Source organism: Stegodyphus dumicola, chromosome 5, assembly GCF_044657685.1.
Source record: "Stegodyphus dumicola isolate Sdum_Otavi_A_Nest chromosome 5, ASM4465768v1".
Lineage (NCBI taxonomy): Eukaryota > Metazoa > Arthropoda > Arachnida > Araneae > Eresidae > Stegodyphus > Stegodyphus dumicola.
The window spans coordinates 44,027,309-44,051,924 of record NC_140772.1 but is presented as its reverse complement, the minus strand read 5'-3'; the positions used below and the strand labels follow the sequence as shown (position 1 = coordinate 44,051,924).

At 32.9% G+C, this 24,616-nt stretch overlaps 1 protein-coding gene across 3 annotated transcripts in view; it reads left to right on the top strand.

Annotated features, from left to right (window-relative positions):
• Window positions 1-24,616, top strand: part of LOC118187773 (putative polypeptide N-acetylgalactosaminyltransferase 9) — a 907,951-nt gene that overhangs the window by 192,565 nt on the left and 690,770 nt on the right. The window contains exon 1 of one of the 3 annotated variants that reach the window (XM_085816615.1): window positions 9,463-9,751. The exons of 1 other annotated variant lie outside the window; for it this stretch is intronic. The gene's annotated coding sequence lies outside the window, so the exon portion shown is untranslated. Of the gene's footprint in view, window positions 1-9,462; window positions 9,752-11,417; window positions 11,472-24,616 lie in introns of those variants that run through there. One more of the 3 variants, XM_085816618.1, reaches the window with a different exon arrangement.

Below are 24,616 nucleotides of genomic sequence, written 5' to 3'. Positions count from 1 at the left end.
CATTTTTATCTCCAGCGCGTGAGTCTCTGTATCGGAAATTCTAAAGATATGCTCGTTTTAAAACTATTTTGCGATATTGCTGTTGCACTGGATCTTATGGTTTAAGTGCGAGGAACATGATATTTAATAAAGAAAGGTAACACACAAAATGTTAAAAAACGCCCCTTTGGACGTAATTTAAAATCTGAAACATTTCAGATTTTTTTTTTTTTTACAGTATATATTTTTCTTAAAGTATTAGACGTATTATGTGTGTTTTTAATTAGCAAAAATAATTACTATGAGATATACGAAATGCACGGATATTTAGGATAAACAAAGTTTTGCTGCATGATATAAAGAGTTTATGAGAAGGCTAAATTCCTGTTAGGTTTTAAAGAGAAATTTTTTTAATTTTATTTTATTCCATTTTCTTTTACTTTTCTTATGCATAATACGATAGCTGTCATGTCTTTCAGTCCTCAGTACCTTGAAAGAACAAAAAAAAAAAAAAAAAAAAAAAAAAAAAAACATTTGAGGTAAGAATTATGCAGCAGCCCGTTACAATTATCCTACGTAAACCTCGATAACTAGGCAAAAGTTATCTCATTACGGGTAAGGGAAAAAAAAGCTTAAAATGCATAAAAAATTTAGCAGGAGTATCTGCATAAATGAGGCACTATATGATATGCATATTCGCGTGACAATTAGTAAATTCACCTTTTTTGCTTTCTTTAGCGATGAGACTAAAAAGAAGGTGTTATCTTTTAAACGATTCTTTAGAGTTAAAATTTACGATATTAATTTGCTCATTAAGGAGATGATGGACGTAAAGGTATAGGAAAGTAACAAGAAAAATCAATCTGCGGAGACACTTACCACGCATAAGCTCTTTTTTTTTTTTTTTTTTTAATTTTTTTTTTTTATTATTATTTCCAATGTACAAAAATATCTCTGAAAACTTCTCCTTAAACCTGGGAAAACAAAACAAAACAGAACAAAACATACAGCTAAAACTCAGTGGCAGAACCAGAACTTCGATAATTAAGAATAAAAGGTTAAATGTTAAAAAACGAATCTCTTGCGATCTCGAACAGCATTTGAATAGACTGTGTAGTATTCTCCAGACTTCCAGGAATAGTGAAGTATAGAATTGAGTGCAGCAGTAGAAGCATAGTTTGACAAAATAGAAAGTATAAAAAGCAAGAATTAAATTAAGTTGTACATATGCAGCCCGTGAAATTGAAACATGAAAATGTTGGAGATTGGAAAATACACCGATTAAGTCCTAAGATTTATAATTTTATCAAATTCCATAAGTTTTTTTTATCAGATTTAAAAATAATATCTTCCTACATCTTAACGGAATTCCCATGGGGACGAATTATTCAGCTTTAATTTGCAATTTCTTTTTATGCGAAAGCTCAGTTTTGTGTGCAAAATTGTAATTAAAAAATTAGTCTTACTTTTAGATACATAGATGACCTTTTCATTGTCATTCTAGATTAATTCAAACTGTTAATATTTATCCTAAATTTTTTAATTTTATAAAACCAAAATCAATAATAACGAAATTTATAACCTTGGCCTTAAGCTTCTCATTTGTAAAGAAATTAAGCTTTTTGATTAAAAATATACTTTCTAATCTTCTCTGCGGGGCCCACCAGCGGCCGAGCGGTAAAGTCGCTGAACACTGGTAGTTCGGTCCGAGGTTCGAATCCCGCAAACGGGCTGGCTGCATGGGCGTTTTCGTGGATTTCCCCATGTGTAACGTGTATACGAGCCAGTTTCCCTTAGAAAGTCCTCCACGAAGGCATCCCTCCCCTTAGGCAGATAGCTCTCGAGGTTTTGCCATAATCACACACACACTAATCTTCCCTGCCATTTAACTCATACATTGGCATACTAGTATTTGTAACAGAGTTATTGCTAACGCCATTATCAACCAACTTTTGTGAACTAAAAAAAAAAAAAACTGCAGTACATTTGAAGACATTAATAAGAAATTCAATGTCTTAAAATTACATTTATTAATATTCCAAACTTTTTTAATTTTATTAATTTGCTTCTCCAAAAGTTATACATTAGGTCACTTTTATTTTTGTTCTTGCATATGATAGGAAATTCTTAAACCAAATTTATAGGTATTTACTGGATACGTAACATTTACATTGTAGAGTTCCTCACTTTTATTCTGCTGAATTAAATGTCGAGGAACCTAATGAACTGTTAAGCGAATTATCGCTTAGTTCAAAGAGCAGAAATCGTAAACTCAAGAAGGGTTAATTATCCTTTATTTAAATTAAAATAAGATGAACAGTCGGCCCCTTTCTTCGGGCTTACAACAAAGCCTCCACTCGGGGTTGATTTCAAAAATAAGAAATAAGAACTAATTATAATTAACTAAGAAATTTAGTCGAAGCTAACACAAATGTAACGGAGTTGGCTCTTAGTTTTAAACTAGTCGGTGAACTGTCTAAAGGCACATAATAATACGGCCGAGCATAACAGCAGTTGAGAGACTTAGCGCAAAGGCGAACGCGCGTTACTCAGGATTCCTAGCTGTCTCTCTCGAAATAAGTTGAACTTTCCTTTACTTCTATTTCTTACCCATTTGCGGTCAACGCGATTTTAAAAACTCATTCTGGTAGGGAGTTGTAAGTTGAAACGAGGCAAGATAGGAAAGGTTAACTAAATTAAAATAACTCTTATAAAATTAAAATATACCTTACAGCTTTTTATTTTACTGCATCGACAGACACTGATGACGAGCATTTTCTGCCGTGATTGCAGCGGGATGTCAGTTGTGTCCTGATATGATAGGTCACTGAGCTTTTCGGAGAGGAACAAGAAAAGAATTTTGTACACATCATATTCGACAATGATCTAATTTTTAAATGGATTTTGTGTGTGTGCGTAGGAGGGGAGAGTCAGGTTAAAATTTCTGTGTCAACGTTTTTGTTTTAATTTAAATCAAGCGTTGATTGGTAATTTAAATTTCTTTAATAATGTTCCAAACACGTGACTTTAGAAAAAAATATTATTTTTAGTAATGTTGCAAAGGTTGGACAAAATATGAATTTAATAAATTTTTACTTACACCAGTTAGATTTATTGCTAAAAGTAAAGAAAAGATTTTAAATATTTAGGAGGTATTTCTCCCGCATTCTTGGCGTGCCTTCGTGGTGTAATGGTCAGCACGCTCAGCGCGTAAGAGGTCCGTGGTTCGATTCCCGGCGAAGGCGTTGCATATTTTTCATCTTGCCTGGTTCCAAAAATGCCTAATGTCTCTACATATTAACAACTGTGTTCAAACAAATACTCTTATTATTTTAAATTAACAGGTCAACTCAAATTAAAAGTAGAGACTGTCAGATGACTTTTCGATTTTTTTGCTTTCTAAATAAAAGACCATAGTTGAAATACAAGTTTAATATAAAATTTGTTTACTAATACATCGACTTGACCATTGCATAAACTCAAAAAATTGATGTAAGCAATATGCCCTTAACTTGCGATTAACCAGGATATATGTTCAAAATTAATAAAATATGAAATAAAAAATTATACGCTAACTATGGTTCGCTCTTAAGCGTTCGGGAAGCAATTGCGGCTAGTAAAAGCTTAAGCTGATAGGTTAAATTAAGCAGCAGCGAAGAAGAGTGACAGGCAGCCTATGTTACCAAGCGCTGTTTGAAAATTCAAGAATTCAGAACTTACTTTTTGCTTAAACCTATTTACATTATGCTGGGAGTAAGAAAATAAATGTTAAAGTAAAATAAAGCAATACGGTAACTGTGTTGATTTCGAAAAAAAATTACCTGCTTAATGCTTTTAATTCCCTGAATTTATTAAGCATTTATAGACGGATTAAATCAAACAAAATTAAAGATCTTATACTTCACCGAACATCAACGGTTTTTATTTGAAGAACAGGTAAATTAGATATTTTGTATTTTGTGCAGTGATATCTTACATTTCGCTCGGAATGCGTGAAAGTGAAATATGTGAAGAAGCGTAATGTAATACAACAAACACAAAAGTCAAAAAAACTTTTGGAAAGACTTTTCGTAGAGCGTTTCTTAACTTGTGCAAAAAAGAAACGTCAAATTTTTATTTAATTATCATTTTAAAACTTCCGAAATACTGTCTTAAAAATGAAATTTAGAAAATGCATAGTGAAAATGAGTAGTATCATATTTTGAATTTCGAAATATTAGAGATTATTTCCGAAATTATTCCTTTCGGAATAGAAGGTATATTCTATACAATTGAATAACTAATAGATTCAACTGTCTGCAGAGAGTTTTATAGTAAATATCATCTTTTGTTGCGAATGCAGTTATACATGTCATAGCAAATAATTGTCCTTTGTCTGTATTTATAAAGAAACTATTCGTACATTTATAAAATGGATTTTTAAAAAGTATCTTTTGTGAAAATAAGTTTCTACTTGGCTCTTGAAAATCTGATTTCATTTAAAATTCATAAATGGCAAGTTGAGATGGATGCCTGCTGCATTACATTTCAATACAGACTTCGGAAATTAATTTTAATGAGATCTGAAGCTTTATCTGACGACGCCTATTTTCCATTTCTAGGTCTAGACACCGCCACGCTTGAGCTTTTCATGTTAATGGGATGCTAGAGTATATATTTATTTGGCTTTGCAAAGTCATGTTGTATGGTACCAAATTTGAAACATAATAAATAAAGTTGTGAAAGTCATTTTCGCTGTTTGACAATCTGTTGTGTGTTTTGAAATATTTATAAATGACCCGTGCTACGACTTTGCCCAGTACGGTTCGCAGTTCGCTTTAGACGCAGTTCGGAAATATTCATCATATACATGGGCGTACATTTTTATTCCATATGCACATATGATTTCTCTTAGAGTTACCAACGGACCAAATGACTAGACACTTGCTCTTCAAGCATTAGTCAGAAATGGTCGAAACCAATAATCATTTAGCCGTCTCATCACCAAGAACGTTGCCCCAAACGAACTGCAGGGATCAACCGGTATTACTTACCCTGAAAAAAAGGAGGAGATAATCATAGACATGCATGTCTTCTCGGATTCTCAACGATATGGCAGTCAGCAGCACCTAATTGAACACGGCGGTCTGTCGAAGACGTAATAAGAATGATTTGGAAGACATATTGTTTGGTTCACTTTCGTCATGGGATAACACATGGTAAAAAGTTTTCTATGGAGATATATATGCGCTGGCGTCGTATTTTGGCTATCGTTAAATTAAATGTATTATTCTTATCTCATATAATAAAATTCTTTTTGTCAAAGTTACCGTTAATAAAAAGTTCTTGCAATATGTCGTTCTTTGTCGTTCTAAACAAAAACTCTATGTCGTTCTTTGGTTTTTGATATAACTAATGCAAGATATATATGAAACACCGAAATCTGGAGAATGTCGACTTTCATCGGTGAATGTCAACATTCACATAGTCTCTTGGTGTATGTCCGAAATATTTTCCAAAAACTCTTATTTCTGACTTACACCGGTCAATGTCGGCATTCACCATGTACTAATGGTGAATGTTGAACATATAACAATATTATATTTTCCTCTCCGTAATTCAGTCGCGAATAAACGCACTTGACACTTGAAATAAAAACTTAAGAACATGAGAACCTAAAACACACAATACATTCAAAATGAGAAAGGAAAATAATAGATGCTAAAAACTTACTTAATTATACAGTACGTTCTAAATGAGAAAATAAAATAACAGTAATAAAAAACTTACTAAATTATGTGATTCAAATCTTATTTATTGCAACAACTTAAACTATTATGGCAATTTATGACCTCTCTTTTCGACTTTCACCAGAGCATATCTGTGATTGTCGACATACACCGGTGAGGGTCCGAATCTACCAAGAAAATTCGATCTTTCACCAACGTATTTGGTGAATTTTTTGATTCCAACCACCAACGTATTTGGTGAATTTGAAATTCTCCGGTGAAAGTCGACAATCTCCAATTTCGGTCTTTCACGGTAACAAACATAAAAAATACGATGGCTTTGCTTTGCGGGAACAGGCAACCTATAATTAACTTTCCACAGTTTCAGGATCTTCCCCTGGACCCCTTTTGAAAACATTCTAGGATGTTTATATAACCGCTAGTATAAATACTGAGTACGTCCCGTTTTTTTTGTCAGTCAGACTCCTTTCTTCTAACTCTGCTACAACACCTTGCTGCTGCTCATCCCATCTTTTTCTTCCCTTTGTTAGAATAATTATGACGTAGAAAGTCTAAATTTAATCTTACTTAGTTTAAATCACTATTAAATATGTAATTTGGAGAACTTCATCTAAAGGCAAAATGTTCTACTGTGAGAATTGAATAAAGATGTGCAATCTATTGTCGTCATTTTGCAGCCTTCTACTCAGTCATAACAACGCCCAGACTATGGTGTAGTCATATAATCAAGCTTTGTCATTCCTGTGCCTGTCTGTCAAAGTATTACATATATATATATGTGATGTATCAACTTTAGTCGTAGCTTAAATAATCAGACGATAAGTTTAAAAAACAGGATCCATTTATTATTATTCAGGAGAAATAGCAGTTATAAAAATCAGATATCCGGAGTAAATAAAAAAGAATTACTAATAACTTTTTGTATGAAGTTTACTGCATCGTGACATTTAAGAAAAAGCCCCCAATATTCCTCTTGCGAGTCCTTTTATAGCCTCTGGAAAGGCGGAGCTTCCAAGAAATGACGTCAGCCTCGTCAGTCAATCCAGTTCGCTTTAAATATCTTCAGAACATTCTAAAACTGTACGCGTAGAAAAAGGCGGGAAAAACAACTTGACTACGGGGCTGTGGATTTAATTCCACGTACTTTCAAATAAGAGAACGTTGCCATTAAAAATGAAAAGACATACAGTTAGAAATTTAAGTGTATTCTTGATTATGGAATTTTATTATTACATATATATAAATGTAACATATGAAGTAAGGAAATAAATTATGATCTATAAATTATGAAATTAATTAGAAATAGCTCTTTAAATTTCTCCTTTAGATTTTTAAATGTTCTTCCTTCCTAGCATCTGACAATGTATAAAAATTTCTCTTGACTGCGTCGTTTCTATATCAATCCATATACTATATGACTTAATAACGCTAATGATGGAAATAATTCGGAACTTAAACCGAAACCTTCTTTTAATAACCAACTTAAAGTGAAACTTTCTCTTCCAAATTGGATAACTGCGCAGTTTTGCTTCTACCTCTGTTCTCGCTTACAAAATTTAACGTCATCTGGTCTCTGCTTAGTTTCCTCTATCGTTTCAGAAATGTAATAATCACATAAAAGACCTGCAGTGATTATTCGCCGCCGTAATCTAGTGATGTGGAAAAAATATCTTTTAGGAATGTTCAAAAATAAATGATGTGTTAACTCACGGCACGATTGTACGCAAATCATTTATCTTTCTACTACGCAGTTATGCCATCACCATCCGGCCAACGGTAAAAGGTTCATTCCATTGCCATTAATTACGATATTTTCATTACATTATGATGTTCATTCCATCGCCACAATTCATGTTTTTTTCATTACCTTGTCAAGACTTGTGTTTCTCTTTATTTGCGTTGGAAACATGAATAATCCTGGATAGGAAGAGGTAGCTTCCTCAAGCTATGTTCAAGAAGGTGTGAAGTAGACAACACAAGCAGGAAGGGTATACGAAACACTTTATTTTCAATGCTTTACAGGTATTTCCGAATTTCGGAATACTGAGACCAACCACTTGTGGTCTGAACGTAAGAATATAAAAACTACTAACTAAAATTCTAACTAAAAGCTAACTTTGAATTAGTATACAAATGCCTAGCACTAAGGCTGGCCTTTATTAAAAAAAAGGTACGTATGTAGTACGCGGAGCTGCTAAAACTACGATATGTCTGCAAATATCAAGAGGGCTAAACCTCTGGTCTTAAAGGCAACCAGCAACCGAGTGAAAATTCGTAAAACTACAGTGGCAAGTGGCTTGCTTCCTAAGATTCCTTCTCTCTCTCGCTTAGCAAAAAGCCACAACTTAAGTACTTGGGCGTTAGCAAGACAATTTACATAAACAAGTTAAAGCATTTAATTCTGGCCAGAAGTAGAAAATAAGAAGTAATAGTACAGTTTTCAAATAAAAGAAACGTTAGTAAAACTTAGGATCCTTACAACCTATATTTACATATATATGTATTTCATTACCTATATTTACATATATATGTATTTCATTACCTATATTTACATATATATGTATTTCATTACCTATATCTACATATATATGTATTTCATTACCTATATTTACATATATTTCATTATCTATACCTACATATATTTCATTACCTATACCTACATATATTTCATTACCTATACCTACATATATTTCATTACCTATACCTACATTAATTTAATTATCTATGTACATATATATATTTCATTACCTTTATCTATAGCTATATATATATATATGAGTGTGCGTGTGATAAAAAAAGCGAAAAAAACATACTTGTGTTACTATTCTGTTTCTAGTAGACAACTCTCCAAAATGTTACTGTAAATCTTCCGACAGCGAAATTAGTATTAATGTAAATTCATGTTCAATGAATGTATCTTGAATTTTGCAATTTTTCTCTCTATAAAAATTTTGACCTGTTGATCATTGATTAGTCTAATGTACTGATATAATATATATAAGGCATGGTACATTTAAAATATGTGCAGAATGTACTAAAAATTTATGCGAAAAACACATATTCATTATAAATTGGTAAATGGTTACGAAATTATAATTTGCAATAGAATGTGATGGTTAATTAATTTTTTTGAAGTGAGTAAATTTTAGAACTTAAAAGCTACTCATTTAGTTTCAAAAATTAAGCAAAGTAAAGAGAGAAATAACATTAACTCCTATCCTTCGTTACAGAAACTAAACGACTTACCGGAGTCATTGGGTTTTATGAACCAAGGCGAATATCTTATGAATGTATTGTGACGTCATGCTTATGCGTTATTGACACTAAATGGCATTGTCTGACGATTAGAATTTTGCTTTTTGAATATGGTAGACGAAGAATTGCGTATGTACTTACTATTGCATACAAAGACGGATGACATTATATATTAATTTTCCTTGTTGAAGGATTTTGATTGCGACGCTCGTAAATAAATGTAGTATCATTATAATCTTTTCATATATTTCGATATTTGCCTATTTAAATTGTTAAACGTATCATTAGGGGAATATTTGTATGTATACTTTAGGTTATGCTTTCAGACTGGCATAGTGCCCAAAAGGGAGGGATTGTGATTGGGAAAAAACTGAGAGGCTAAGAGGAAAAAAAATCCGTAATATCTAGGTAGAGGAACTAAACAAATAAAGCCATCTCCCAATGCATAAAGAATCCTTCTTCTGATAAGCAATAGAGAACAGTTTTCAAGTTCTCTTGCAAGGTGGAAGTTGTTTGCTTGTTGCAGCAACAACTGCAAAAAAATGGCCCAGGATGGGAAACTTTTATCAGCTCCGGAGAGAAACCACACGGAAAAAGCAATTGTCCTATCCCAGGGTGAAGATAAGGCCGGCGGCATTCGACCAATCAGGAGACGCTGTTATCTGTCCTGGCACGGACATCTTAACTGCGTGGCCGGACGCGCACGCGCCTCCTAGGAAAGTTCATTACGAAGTTCCTGTTTGCCGGAAACGTCTGTTGGAGGTGACAGGACACAACTGAATCACGAGGTAAGGAAACTTCATCGAGTTTGCTTAATTTTGCCAGCCGATAGCAGTTTGTTTGGTGTATTCTGTTTATTTTCCCACATATAAAAGAATAGAACCACTTCCTTTAGAAGACTCATTTTGATGTTCAGTAGAATGTGGTAATAACAAAACAAACAAACAAAAAAAAAAAAAAAAAAAAAAAAAAAAAAAAACTGTTAGTAAAGCAGATAGGTTTCTTTGCTGATGTTCTTTCTAATTAACCAATATAATTGTTACAGCCAATTTCCGATGAACACAGACGAATTAAACCGAGTCCCTGTGTCCAATTATCGTTAGTTTATGTCTTGCTGAACGATGGGAAAATTACTATCACAAACAATCAGCATAAAATAAAAAGTTTACGGAGAAATAAAACCCGGGGGGGGTGGTAATTGCAGTGTTAGCAGATGACGTCATAATTTTCACAATTTTTTTTTATCTGCAACTATAAGTTATTTAATTGTACGTAAACCGCAATACATGAATATTGTATTGTCGAAAACAAATAGATTAAATCGACTTTGAATTCAATGGTGCTGTTTAAAACTCTCTTATTTAGTTTCCTCATCATATAATGACATTTGTTCTTCCGTTTTCCATCCAGTTTGCTGTTTTTATTTTACTGATTAAATTCAAGTAACCAAATCAATTTCTTCTCCATATTAAATTGTGTGTGAAAATATAGGTAAATAGTCAACAGTATTTTTCTTTTAAATATAATGGGAGTTATTGCTCTTTTAGTGTTGTTTTAACTGCCCTCGTATTAACTGAGATTCTAAGTTAACCATTGTCGACGTCAGAAGTAGTACCCCCGGAAGTTGACAATATGTTGCTTATTTTCATAGGTAAAAAAGTGTGTGTCTTCCTTCAGGAAGTTGCGTTTGGTGTCAAGAGAAAGTGGGATAAAAAATTAAGCATTGTAAAAAGTGTTTTGTTTAAGTGGTATGAGCTGTTAGTAGTTTTTGTATTAGTGCTCATAACATCTCTTTCGTAAGTAATAAAATATCTTCATTATTTTTAATTTCGGATATTTTATAGGTTCTTTTTACTTCCTTGTACGAAGTAAAAAGGAAGTATTGTGATCGCGAAAAGTTTCAGGCAGCATATTTCAACGAAAATATCCATTTTGACCGCTATCGAATGCAATTTAACGATGTTTTTGCGTGATATCTGTACTTAAGGACAGAATAAAAGACTCGTTTCCTCCAAAAAAATTATAAAATTGCTTTAAAATGAATTCTAAAGAGAATTTTTCGTGGCGTCTGTACGTATGTATCTCGCATAACTCAAAAACGAGTAGCTTCAGAACGTTGAAATTTTGTATATAGGACTGCTATAACATGTAGATGTGCACCTCGTATTTTGATTGCAATCGGCCGCACCAAACGTATATAAATATATTTATATATATATCCACTCTGTTACCCGACTCAGTGATCTCAGTTTCTTTACTCTTATATGTTTGTAAATTGTACATTTTTTGCTTTAAAAATGATTGAATTACGTTGTTTTTATCTTCCGGTTAAGGATTTTATGCCTTTAGTAAATCTGTGTGCAATATTTTTAGAATTATCAGCAATTTTAAAGTTGTTTAATTGCCGCTAAGCCTGTTTTTAATGGCGGCCATTGATCTTTACATTTGAAACAGGAGACTAGTGGATTTGTTGCCAATCTGGAGAAACTTAGCTTCGCAACAACAAAGGTAACGCCTTCATTTATTATTGCCAATTAAATCATGCTTAATCCTTTCTGGAATTTTTTCGAGGAAATAAGTGTTTAAGATTTACTTCGTAATTTTTTATATAGATATTTCGAGTTTTTATGTATTTTTGCCTTCTCGCGAAGTGAGAACTGAATTAATTGAATGAGAAATACTCAATCGTCTGTGAAAAACTGTTTCTTTTTTGTTTTGTTTGCTTAAATCCTTTTATACATCATTCTTGCTTTATTATAGTATTTGAATAGAACATGTGGCAACGATTAGATAATTCTATTCTTTAAATGATATAAATTTTGTGCATTATGAGTTATAATATGAACGAAATATGTAAGTTAACTGTTATATAATTATTGGATTATATAACAGTTAACTTAGTTTCCGTTATATAATTATTATATAATTATTGATACTGTTAAGTGAATCTAGCGCCAGAGTGTCGCTATGGTAAACAAATACTAGAGTGAATTTTAAAGAATGCCTTTATTCTATTGTGGTTTATGCGCTGTCGGCGAAGTAGATTTAATTCAATCCAATAAGTTTAAATGAAATGCAAGAAAAATGCGTATAATTTAATATTCCAATACAAGGAAGTCATGTGGTGTACACATCAGATTTTTTAAATTATTATCAGTAGAGGAAGACTGCAATTCTGCAAAATAAAGGATCGTTTGTATATTCATGTGCTTCCATGCGATAATGTTTGTGTGTTATGCGATTCCAGATCTTATATGGGTACATTGATATTCCTCTAAATAAATCTCAAGCGTAAAATGATAGAGGATTCATATATTTTTATACCAAAAATCTGTTTTTGACTCGCAGGAAATGAATTACGTAAATTTCGGTTTCTGATAAAATCAATACCATATGAAATAAACATCCATTACATGCTTTTTCAGAGCCAAATATCATAATAAATAATATTAAGTATTAATTATTAATCTATAAATTTTGTGTCGATATTTCTTGGGTATTTTGTTCTTCTATTACCTTAAATTAGTTTATAATCAACACTAGAATAACCGGACGTTGTCTGGGGGGGGGAAGAAAACTAATTTTATTTCAGAAAAATATTAATTTTAGTGTCTGAGACGGAATGGAAAAAATATTTTAACAAACAATTTGCATAAACCAAAGCTGTCTACGGAAAATAAACTATAACAGCAGTGATAGTAACGACGTCTGTTATATAAACTCTGTCAAAAAGTGTTCCTAACTGCTTTTTGAACTCTTTAGGATTGTTGAAGTTCGTTTGTCAATACTGTTTTTAATGCCATTTATAACTTAAATTTGTTTTATTTCCTGTGGTGTTTTACAGTGTGTCCTTTATGTTTTGAATGCTCGTTTAATTTATGTAATCAAAGAAACGTATTCTTTAAACTCAACTGCTTGAAAATACAATAAATGGAAAATACAATATAATAAAAGTGTATATAGTATTTTTGATAATTATAATATGGATTATTCCTCTTTTTTGTGGCATTTTTTACTGGCCTCGGATTAATCGTCTTTTTGAGTTACCGTGTATCTGGTAACCTCGGCAAATCGAGAGCTGAGTGTTATTTGTTTGGATTGTCTTTTTATATGAAAACGTACTATTTTGTACCTTTTGTATGGAAATGTACTTAAGTACCATCAGCAGTTACAAATTATGAATTTTGATTTTGATAAACTGACATATGATACATAATAACTTAAAAAATAATTATTGGTTTCTCAGCCTTTTACTGCCATAGATGCGATTTTGCTTTTCTAATGAAAGGAAAGATACTGCGCATGCTCGCATGTTAACATTATTTTAAACGTATTCTATTGGTCTAGCCGGTATACCAAAATTTGAAAAACACTTTGGAACACTTTAAATCAAATCTGTTAATCACAGGGCGATAAACATTTTGTAAAAAATTCAAAGTTTATATTAGGCTTTATTTCAGTTTGTATTTAAAAGAGCAACAAGTTTAAATAAATAATTTTCATGGATGTGTGATACTTTTGAACAATGGCTGCTTCATTCAGATAAATTGTGGCTTGCAAGTACGCGGGTAGCGGCCGAGCGGTGAAGTCGCTGAACACTGGTAGTTCGGTCCGAGGTTCGAATCCCGCGAACGGGCTGGCTGCATGGGCGTTTTCGTGGTTTTCCCCACGTGTAACGTGTATACGAGCCAGTTTCCCTTAGAAAGGTCCTCCACGAAGGCATCCCTCCCTTAGGCAGATAGCCCTAGTGTGCTTTGCCAAAATTAAATACACCACACAACACCACACCATACCACACCACCACGCGGGTACTAAAAACAAAAGCTCAGTTTCTATTCCTGTGTGTTCTTTCACCAATGAATGAGAAGTTAGGGCTGTTGTGTTCGAACCACGACAAACAGGCTGGATGCATGAATGGTTTCATAGTTTTTTTCACACCTGTAACGTGAATACAGGTCAGTTATCCTTACAACGTTCTCTACGAAAGTATCTCTTCCCTTATGTAGGTGGACGTTATGTGTTTTACCATATTTAAAAAATCTAACGTAAAAGCTCCCCAGTAAAACTTGGATGCTTGTTGGTTGTTGGAGTTTTGTGCAGTAGTAATATCGATGAACTCTGAGCAACTGCAAGTCTCCCCTGAAAAATAAATATCGATTTTTTTATGTATAAAATTAAAAATTACTGTTTTATAAAGTTTTAAACATGTATTATAATAGTGAAGGACATTTTGCAAATTAGCAGACGAAAGTTGTGGAGCAATGACAGGTGTAAAATTGCTTTAAATAATAAAAAGATAGTGAATATTGAGAACATTTTATTCGATTTGAAGGGCTTTGAACATTATACGTTTAATTTTCAAATAGCAGCACTTATTGGTATTTAATGTGATCTGATATATATTTCAAAGTTGATACAAGAAGTATAAGCAGAAGAAAAAAAAACTGCATTGAATATATTTATAGAAAACAAAAGTAATTTATGCTTTAAATTTAATGAAGCTTGCGATAAATAATTACAATAAAACCTTAAATCTTGAATTTTTTAGGGGAAAATTAAATATATATTTACTTCTTACCTGAATATTAGCAGTTCTTATAATAAATAATAAGAAATTTTGCCATTTATTTTTTGCTGTCATATTAAAGTTATACTGAAGGGGATCACAGTGCAGCTTAGCCTGCATTCGCGTTGTCTTCTGTTTGCTTAGTTGCATATGATGCAGGTCTTTAATCTTCAGCCGAAAACCCGTTGTCATGTGTCAAATAAAAACAATTACAAGGTGCTTATATTTTTAAAAAGATGTGTATAAATTTTTATTTAACATGCACAGTGAAAGGGGGATCTGAAATGGTATTTCAAAAATGTGTTTTTAACTCCTTGTAAAATTTGCATTGTTCTTTGTTACTTTTTGATAGTTTATCAGCGGAATGGAGTCTGCGTTGTGTTTTTCTTCTTATCTACATTAGTGATAATTTATCTACTTGTTTAGCAATTGCAATAGCTTGGCATTTTGGGCTTTCATCGTGTTTGCCTATTCGCCAGGATACTTTCATTCACATAAGTTTTCCTGTAGTGCTGGCGCTGGAACATTTGTGACATAAATGTCAGCCCATGCTGGTTAATATTCATTTCTGAGATAAGTGTTAAAAACTCTACTAACTGAGCTATAGATGGGAAAAGTTTTTGATATTTTTCGTTATAGAGAATATACTGGTAAAATAAATACATAATAAATATATGCCTTATATTATTTATTTCAATAAATTAAGAGTTCGAATGCAGTCATAAATTTTGAAAACTTATCATGAGCAATCGTTTTCGGAAAATAAGAACACAGTTATAAGAACTACGTATTTAATTTAAAATTTGCCAATAGGCGTACCTTGTATTTTGGTTGCAATCGGCCGCACCAAACGTATATAAATATATTTATATATATATCCACTCTGTTACCCGGCTCAGTGATCTCAGTTTCTTTACTCTTATATGTTTGTAAATTGTACATTTTTTGCTTTAAAAATGATTGAATTATATTGTTCTTATCTTCCGGTTAAGGTGTTTATGCCTTTAGTAAATCTGTATGCAATATGTTTAGAATTATCAACAATTTTAAAGTTGTTTAAGTGCCGCTAAGCCTAATAATGTATTTGATGGCGGCCATTGCTCTTGTTTACATTTGAAACAGCAGGATAGCGGATTTGTTGCCATCTAGAGAAACTTAGCTTCGCAACAACAAAGATAACGCCTTCATTTATTATTTAAATCATGCTTAATCCTTTCTGGAATCTTTTCGAGAAAATAAGCGTTATAGGCGTGAATCTCAGCTACGATCTGTTAAAATGGGTTTTTTCTTTATGCTAGAACCTCTACATAATTCTCATAAATAAGAGGAACTCAAAAACGTTCTCCACGAAAGCATTCCTTCCTTTGAACAGAAAATTCTCCAGTCTTCTGCTATAACTTAATGATTCCAATCCTCACAAAAGTTAGAATAAAACTATGGCATATACAACAGTATCTTGTTGGCACACTGTAGAGAATTGTTTAACAAGTGTCATCCTGTAACGAAAATCCAAAGTTCCAAAGATGATACAACGTTTTTAGGTGCAGCTGATTGTTTTTTGTAAATACTATGGAAACGAAATATGTAAAAAACATAAACATGATTCAACAAAAATATTTAAGATATAATTTTCTTAGGGATTTCAAATATCGAGATGTAGATCCCATTTTTTTGTGCTACTAATTTCCTATCCTATTAATGAGTTTACAGAGTTTGGTGTTTTTTGGTAACATAAACTACGTCCAAAACTCTGAAAGATGAGACTCGAATTATCACTATATCTTGTAAGTACCACGGAGACGGGGAAAGGGTGTGTAGAACCCTTTCATTAATCCAAATAAGTTTAACAGATGGCATAAACTCGTGCTTACAGAAGCGAACACTTTAGATCAAAGATAAATTAAAATTAATGAAATTTCAGTAAAGATAAATTAAAATCAATGAAATTTCAGTAAAGATAAATTAAAATTAATGAAATTTCAGTCAAGCCTAATTAACAGTTAAGTAAACAGTGGCGTAGCGAGTGGGGGGCAAGGGGGTGTATGATGCCCCGGGCGCCCCTCGCAGAGGGGCGCCAAATGGTCTCCAAACAAGATTTTTATCATATCACTGTGTTTTTTTCGAGCGGGGGAGGGGGCGCCAAAAAGTTATTTTGTCCCGGGCGCCAGTTATGCTCGCTACTCCACTGGATTTCACAGTTTAACTTAAATTGGCTGTGGTCAAAGTCGGCGTAAACAAGCATAACTCGACGCAGCAGATTTCTAATCGCTAAAGAATCAAAGTTAGCAACGTGGCTTTCAAGCAGGCAAAACACGCTCCGATCCCACCCTCCAAAACCTTCCTTTAAATATTTCCTTCTTTCTACCTACTTGAATATCGCGCGTTCTCCAAATTTGAATTCTGCAGTGAAATGGAACGAGGCTTGATAGGAAAGGCAATTAACGTAAAATAAACAGGTTATAAAAATAAAATGATCCTAACAAGTTTTCTCATCGGACATTATTTTTGAATAATCAAATTTCCTTTACACAAAAAAAAATCCATTATTTTGTGTGCATAGCCATTACAGTAAGTTGAACTGTATTCTGTATTAAATTCTATACAGTTCAATTCTAACGTTATTTTCTTCAGTGTTTTAAATTCTAACGAATTATCTTCAATTTTTTTTTCAAATCTGCTGCATTCTGGTTTTAACAGTGATCGATTGACATTCGATTTAATTTTCCTGTGCAAAATATTTTCGTTCTGCATATGTAATGAATGAAAGGCTCTGCATGCTCGTCTGCTTTGGCTAGCGTGTTCTATCAGAAAAATTCTAGACTGAAAAGCAGAAATTGTATTTTTAGTTCCATGCTAATACCACCAAAGAGAGGTGGTGGTGGTGGTGGTGTATTTAATTATGGCAAAGCACACTAGGGCTATCTGCCTAAGAGGAGGGATGCCTTTCGTGGAGGACTTTCTAAGGAAAACTGGCTCGTATACACGTTTCACATGGGGAAAACAACGAAAACACCCATGCAGCCAGCCCGTTCGCGGGATTCGAACCTCGGACCGAACTACCAGTGTTCAGCGACTTTACCGCTCGGCCGCTGGTGGGCCTCCACCAAAGAGAGAAAGCGTCTGAATTTTTCTGAAAAAGGAAATTATCGTTTGTTCCTTACGAAACTTTAGACTAAGCATCAAATAATTTGTCTCGATGCATCAGCTGCAAGGTTTCCATTACTAATTAATTAAACATTTAATTTTCATTTTCTTCAATTTAAGCAGTTTTTTATTATTTTTTAATAAATTTTCTGCCTTTTATAAATATACGCAAAGTATAAATAAAAAGATAAATTTAACTATAGAATTGGCTGAAAGACAAAAATTGACTGAAATATTCAATTTCAAAATATAGGATACTTTTAAATTTTCACTAGTGTTTATTAGCTTGCTTTCAGAGGTCATTTAACCACTAAATAAGAATAATTCATTGTTGAATTTTGTCCCATTAATTTCATTTCGAAATATTTCTTTATAAATTACTTGCGTGTAATAATCTTTAATATATAACTTTATTACATCTGATATCCCGAAAGCATTTTCCACAAGACATTTTAAAGTTTTTCAGGTGCTAAAATTACATTAATAATATTCACATATTATTATTACTTTTCACTGCATTTAGGAACTGGCTGTGTGCCAGCACTGAAGACTTGTATCGTTTCCTGAAACAGTAATTCTAAAAAATCTGATGTGGACACCACAAGACGTATATTTCTCCCGCCTTCTTAGCATGCCTTTGTGGTGTAGTGGTCAGCACACTCGGCGCGTATTCGAGAGGTCCGTGATTCGAGTTTCGACGAGGGCATTGCTCATTTTTCATCTCTCCTGCTTTCAAAAACTACCGAATGTCTCTGCAGTGGCGCCCGAACTAAAAGAAAAATCATGATTCTTCACCACCTGGATTTTGCGATTGTGTCCCCTAATACCCAGTCGCCCTTTAAAAGGGGTAGTATATAAGGTATTTCTCCTGCCTTCTTAGCATGCCTTCGTGATGTAGTGGTCAGCACACTCGGCGCGTATTCGACAGATCCGTGGTTTGAGTTTCGGTGAGAGCATTACTCATTTTACATGTCTCCTGCATTCAAATATCCTAATGTCTGTACAGAATGGCCGATTGAATTATGCATCTATTTCGCTGCACTTCATTTAAACTTATTCCCTTGAATTTCATTAGAGATATATTTCTCATTCTATTAAAATTTAGTTCTCACTTCGTGGCGAAGCAAAAATACATAAAAATTCAAAACATCTTCAATAAAATTTGTAAAACATAGAGAAACACCACATACAATTAAAACAGTTAAGAAAACAATTTTTACAGTTAAAATAGAGTATCTATGCAACAGCAAGCAATTTGGCCTGGGGGCAAGAAGGTAGATTTTTTGGTGCACAGAATTGAATGTTTTCTTTTCATTCCGTATGGCAAAAAGACATTAAAAGCGCAGAAACTGACTGAATTCCCTGTTCTATTGAATTTTAAATGTAAACAAATGGCGGTTCGTTAGGCTTAATTCGCTACTTAAACTTTTAAATTGTTGATAATTCTACAACTATTGCATGTAGATTAACTAAAGGCATAAAAACTTTAACAGAACATAAAAACCATATAATTCAATTACTTTTAAGGCAAAAACTGCACAATTTACCAACATGTAAAAATAAAAAAAATGCTTAGCTCACCGAGCCAGGTAACAAAAAGGGAATATCTGTCTATCTATATATTTATATAATATTGGTGCAGCCGATTTCACCAAAAAAGGGAGGTGCACAACTGCATGTTATAGTAGCCTCTTATACAAAATTTCAATGTTCTACTATTACTCGTTCTTGAGTTATGTGAGATAAATACTTTTGTACGTAAGTACAGACGCCAAGAAATAATTTCTTCTGAATCCATTTTAAATCCATTTTACAATTCTTTTTGGTAAAATCAGTCCTTTATTTTGTAAGTACTTACAGATTTCACGCAAGAACATCGTTCAAATGGTTTCAGGAGGAGTTAAAATGGGTATTTTCGTTGAAATATGATAGCCAAATTTGCGATTACAATACTTCGTTTACTTCGTACAAGGAAGTAAAAACAGTGTTCTCTGATTAAGATATCGTTTTTGACCAAAAAAGATTATGTTAATCAAAACTTTTCACTTAATTCCTCAATGCTCATCGTGTCCACTGTCTAGAACCCTTTTTTTAAAACTGAAAGTTTATTCTTATTTATGTAAAAATTTAAGTATTTGGTTGATTGATTTGTATTCCAGCCTTGAATTTTCAGGTAACAATCTCAAACTTTAGAATTAAATACTTGAATCAGTTTTTGTCGTAGGGAATCAAATCTTCTTCATATTTTACAGGTAGTACAAACGTTTTCTAAATATAACTACATAGAACGAAAAAGCCGCTTAAGAATTAGATTTTGTAATTCTAAACAAACTGATTTTAGAAATTTGAAAATACCCAAATATAAATATTTGCTTTATTTTAAACATTTTTGTAGTTTCAAGTGTATGCCTACGACCAAACTGGTGCGAAAATAAAGACTACTTAAGGACTTTTATCGATCCATTATACATCCCTTTGAGAACGAAATTAAAATGAGAATTTTAATTCACTGTTTTATCTTACTCGATTTGCGAATCTAAAATCGTAAGAAAAAGAAAATAAAGCTTTCAATTTTTAAGATGTTAATTTGAATTTAATCTGCTTAATCTTGCTAGATTCATGAGCCTAAAAAATCGTATACAAAGAATCATGATAAAAATAACTAAAAATGCTTCATATTAATATATAGAAAATTTCTACTTAATTGTTATTTAAAGAGTAATAGTTTAGTATCAGTCTATTATTATACTAAGCATATTTTAATCTCATATCTTTAGTAGCAGTTTTATTAGTAATTTAATTTCAAACTCTATTCATAAACTTAAGGAGCTATTAATGCTTATGAATATAGTCGTAAATTAAATTAGTAATAATTAAAAATGGGCGTATTTTTTGTTGCTGTATTACGTGAGATTTTGAAAGATGCAGGATTTTCTTCTTAAGCCTTTTATGAAGGAAATTGTTTATAACTATAAAGAACGGTTAATTATGAATATAGCTATAAATTAAATTACTAATAATTAAAAAAGTGTGTTAAAGTATTCTTAGTATCACGTGGGATATTGAAAGACGTTGAATCTCCTATTAAGCATTTTATCTTTTTTTTTTTTTTTTTTTTTTCTGGCAAATTACCCGCTTGCTCTTCGCCATAATTTAATTTCCTAAGCTTTTAAGAGCCTAGAGAGTTTAAGTTCTTTAATTCAGTTACTTTGCTATATTCTTAAATAATCGAATATATTTTTATTATTCATATTGTTAATTATATTTCAGTGCAATTATTTTAACATACGATGTTCTTTTCTTTCCTGTGTATTCATAACGCATATTTATTAACAAACGTTTGTGGTATTAACTCCGTTACTCGGGTAATAATTTTCAACAACCATCACTGTTCGATGTTGCCACAAATAGCATCGACTCCTACATATAACGCGATATCATCTTTATATATACAAGCGGCTAAAGTGTGTGTCGCCGATAGTTTATTGTTGTCACTCGGAAAAATGAGCGCGGAAATTAACGTTTCCGCAGTTTTTAATTAATATATCGGCCGATTAAAGTCGTACGAAGATGAGAACGGTATCGATGGATTCGAAGAATTTTTTGGAATCCGAGGATACGCGTCTCGAATTTCAACTCGGCGCCGCTCCGTAAATATTCGAGAAAAAAGAATTTGGCACATAGCCGAATCTCTGTAATAGGGAAAACCAAGAAAGAAAGTGAAAATGTAGGGAAAATTAGTTTTTAATTAATATCTCGGCTAATTAAAGTCCCAAGAAGACGCGAGTCAAAATGGCGAGCCACGGACCTGTGGAATCCAACGGCGTGCTTCGCTAAGCCCGGAAGCCAGCAGTTTCGGAGGAGATGATGTTACTTCACCCCATATATATATATGCGGCTTCAGTGTTTGTTTGTCGACGATAGTTTATTGATTGCTTGCGTAACTGTGTTAGCCAATAGGGTGAAATTGCCACGGCACAGGGTTGCCGTTTCAATTGAGACGTAGACAATTTCCTGTAAAACTTGCCTTTATTATGACCGTCCATAAGTCTCAAAGCCAAACGCTTAAGCGTGTTGGCATTTTTTTACCTGAGCATGCATTTGGACACGGTCAACTTTATGTTGCCTGTTCAAGAGTTCGTGAAAGCACGGACGTAAAATTAAAAATATTGGATGGTCCTCTGCAGGGCGAGCTTAATGATGGAAAGATCTACTCAAAAAATGCTGTGTACAAAGAGATCTTTGACATGTGAATTAACATTTCATTATTTAAATCACCTTTATTGATTGAGCTACCGGTGTGTTCTTAAGAAATGTACCGCCAGTGGTTTCCTTCATTGCACTCTACTTTAAGCAATTAAGCAAGTAGAAGGGAGAAACATCATGGGGCAGTAAGCAAAGGGCCGTCCTCGCCGCCTGCCCTGGGTAATTCAGTTTAAATTAGGAGTCACCTTTGCACAAATCCTTTTAATTACAATTTATAATATCTAGAACAGCGGTCATTTTGTATGACCGCCAGGCTTTCTAGTGTTAAGATATTTCAGTATAAAATTTACTTGCAGTTTGTTTAAAACACTGCATAATAGTATTAAATATAAAGTAAGAATAAAATCTACTGTACTGTACAATATGCATCTACCGACCACTTTTTGTCTTGTTTGAACGTAAAGAGATTCCGGCGTTTTAACTTAAGCGGAGAGGATCATGTAGAGTTATATTTTTGATACTCTTTTATCGCTTATGGAGTTCGTTTAACATCTGAAGAAAGTATTTTTAACGTTATAAACCCAAATTGGAGGCCTAAAATTCCCCGTGGAATCTTCGAAGTTATGTACTCTGAGAAGATAACTCGGAAAGAGGAATTCGACTGGGCAACGACCCTTAGCCTAGCTGATCAAATCCAAGTATAGAGAAATTATCGTTCGTCACATTTTAATTCGTATCACCACGTTTCCGTTCGGGAGACACTATAGAGACCTGTTAGATTTTACTGAGCGTAAGGCGTGAGTAAATCATTTGGCCTTTGCCGAGATTCGAGCCATGGATCTTTTAACTGCTAGCTGGACGTGCTAACCCTGTGAGAAATCAAACGGAGAATGCGGTAATACTTTTTAAGCAATTTTTAAAACTATTGCAGAAATTTACAATATTCTCTGTGATTTTATTTTATGACAAAATAAACACAAGGAAATTCTCGCCCTAAACTGGTTGAATTGCTTCTGTGTTGTCTTAAACTGGTCAAATTATGTTCTAAACTATCGAATTCTTGCTCTAAACTGTCCAAAACTAGTGCTAAACTGTACAAATTGGGTCAAATATGTGGCAATTTTCAAGGCTCTTTTTTTTAACTCAAAGGACGTTAACCCAATAGAGCTCTTAATTTCGTTTTGGCGTTTAGCGTCCAAAACTTCAAATGTCAGTTTCACTTTCCAAATTGTTGCCACCAAATATTATCGCCCTGTGTTCTATTCAAGGAAATTAAATAATGAAGAATCTGCATATTAGTACGTATGTTTCTGGCAGTGTGATAAAACAACGGTACGTAGAGCCATCCAATTTTGTAACGTAATCCTCCACCGAATATAGGCATCTTGAACCCCAAATTAGGAATTTATTATTGGTTTCATATTTTGTAACACTTTAACGAATTTTTTATTAACACACTCAACGATTTCAAAGCGAACAATGGGAACACTGTACGAAAAAAAAAAACATTTTTATCTCCAGCGCGCGAGACTGTGTATCGGAAATTCTAAAGATATGCTCATTTTAAAATTATTTTGCGATATTGCTGTTAAATTTAATTTTATGGTTTAAGTACGAGGGACATGATATTTAATAAAAAAGGTAACACACGAAACGTTAAAAAAACGCCAATTTGGGCGTAATGTAAAATTTGTAGGTTTCAGATTTAGGAAAAAAAAAAAAAAAAAACTTTTTTTTTTTTTTTAAGTGAAACAAAATGACTATAGGAAAGATAGTATATAATTATAAAGTTCCTACACGTGAATTTATTATGTTGGACACATTCTACAAATAAAAAAAATATATAAAATAATTACAATACTTCGAGGTAAAGCTAAGTATTGTTACTTTATTTTAACTAACTTTTAAAATATATAAAGGATAAATTAACTAATTTTCTATAAGTAAAGTAATATTTAATAATATGCTAAGTAACCTCCTCTGAGATGTTTAGTAATTTCTTAGATAATGCAGTTTAACATCGCTGAGTATAAGCAGTTCGACCCGGGTTCAAAACCCTTCAAATGGGTTAGCTGCATGGGAGGTTCCGTGGTTTGTATAACGTGGATACGAGCCGGTTTCCCTTAGAATGCCTTCTACGAAAGCACCTCTTTGCTTGATAAATTCCCTTCTAGGTGCTAAATGGCCGTAGCCTAAATACGAAGAAACCGTAGCGATAATTTAAATAAAAAATTGTTTAGATTGTAGAGTGTACAGTAGTGAAATACCTGTTTTAACAATCCTAGCTTTATTTTTCTGTTTTAAGAAATGCTTTTTATGTTTGGTGTTCTGTTGAAAGGTAGAGTTACTTCTCCTCTTGTTCAGATATAGTATAAATTAAATCTGAAATGCGATCGAATTGAACGTTGTTTTCATAATGAGCTAGTGCAGCTGTAGGATGTAATATTTGTTTTCTGTGTTTACTTCAAGTAATTGAATGGATGACGATATGAGGAATCAATACTCGTAACCTTCAACGACAGGATAAGGAATTCATGTAATTTTCAGTGGATATTTTTTGCCAGAATCAAAGTTTGGATTTATTTTAAGGAAATGGTTTTGTTTCGTATGTCTAGTTTAACTATTCCATTATACGTAACTACTTTTTAACTATTCTCCAGAATGTCTTACTTATTTTTTTTTTGTCTTACGTATTTTTTTGCTTTTTCAAAAGTATTTCTTAAAAGACGCAAGATAC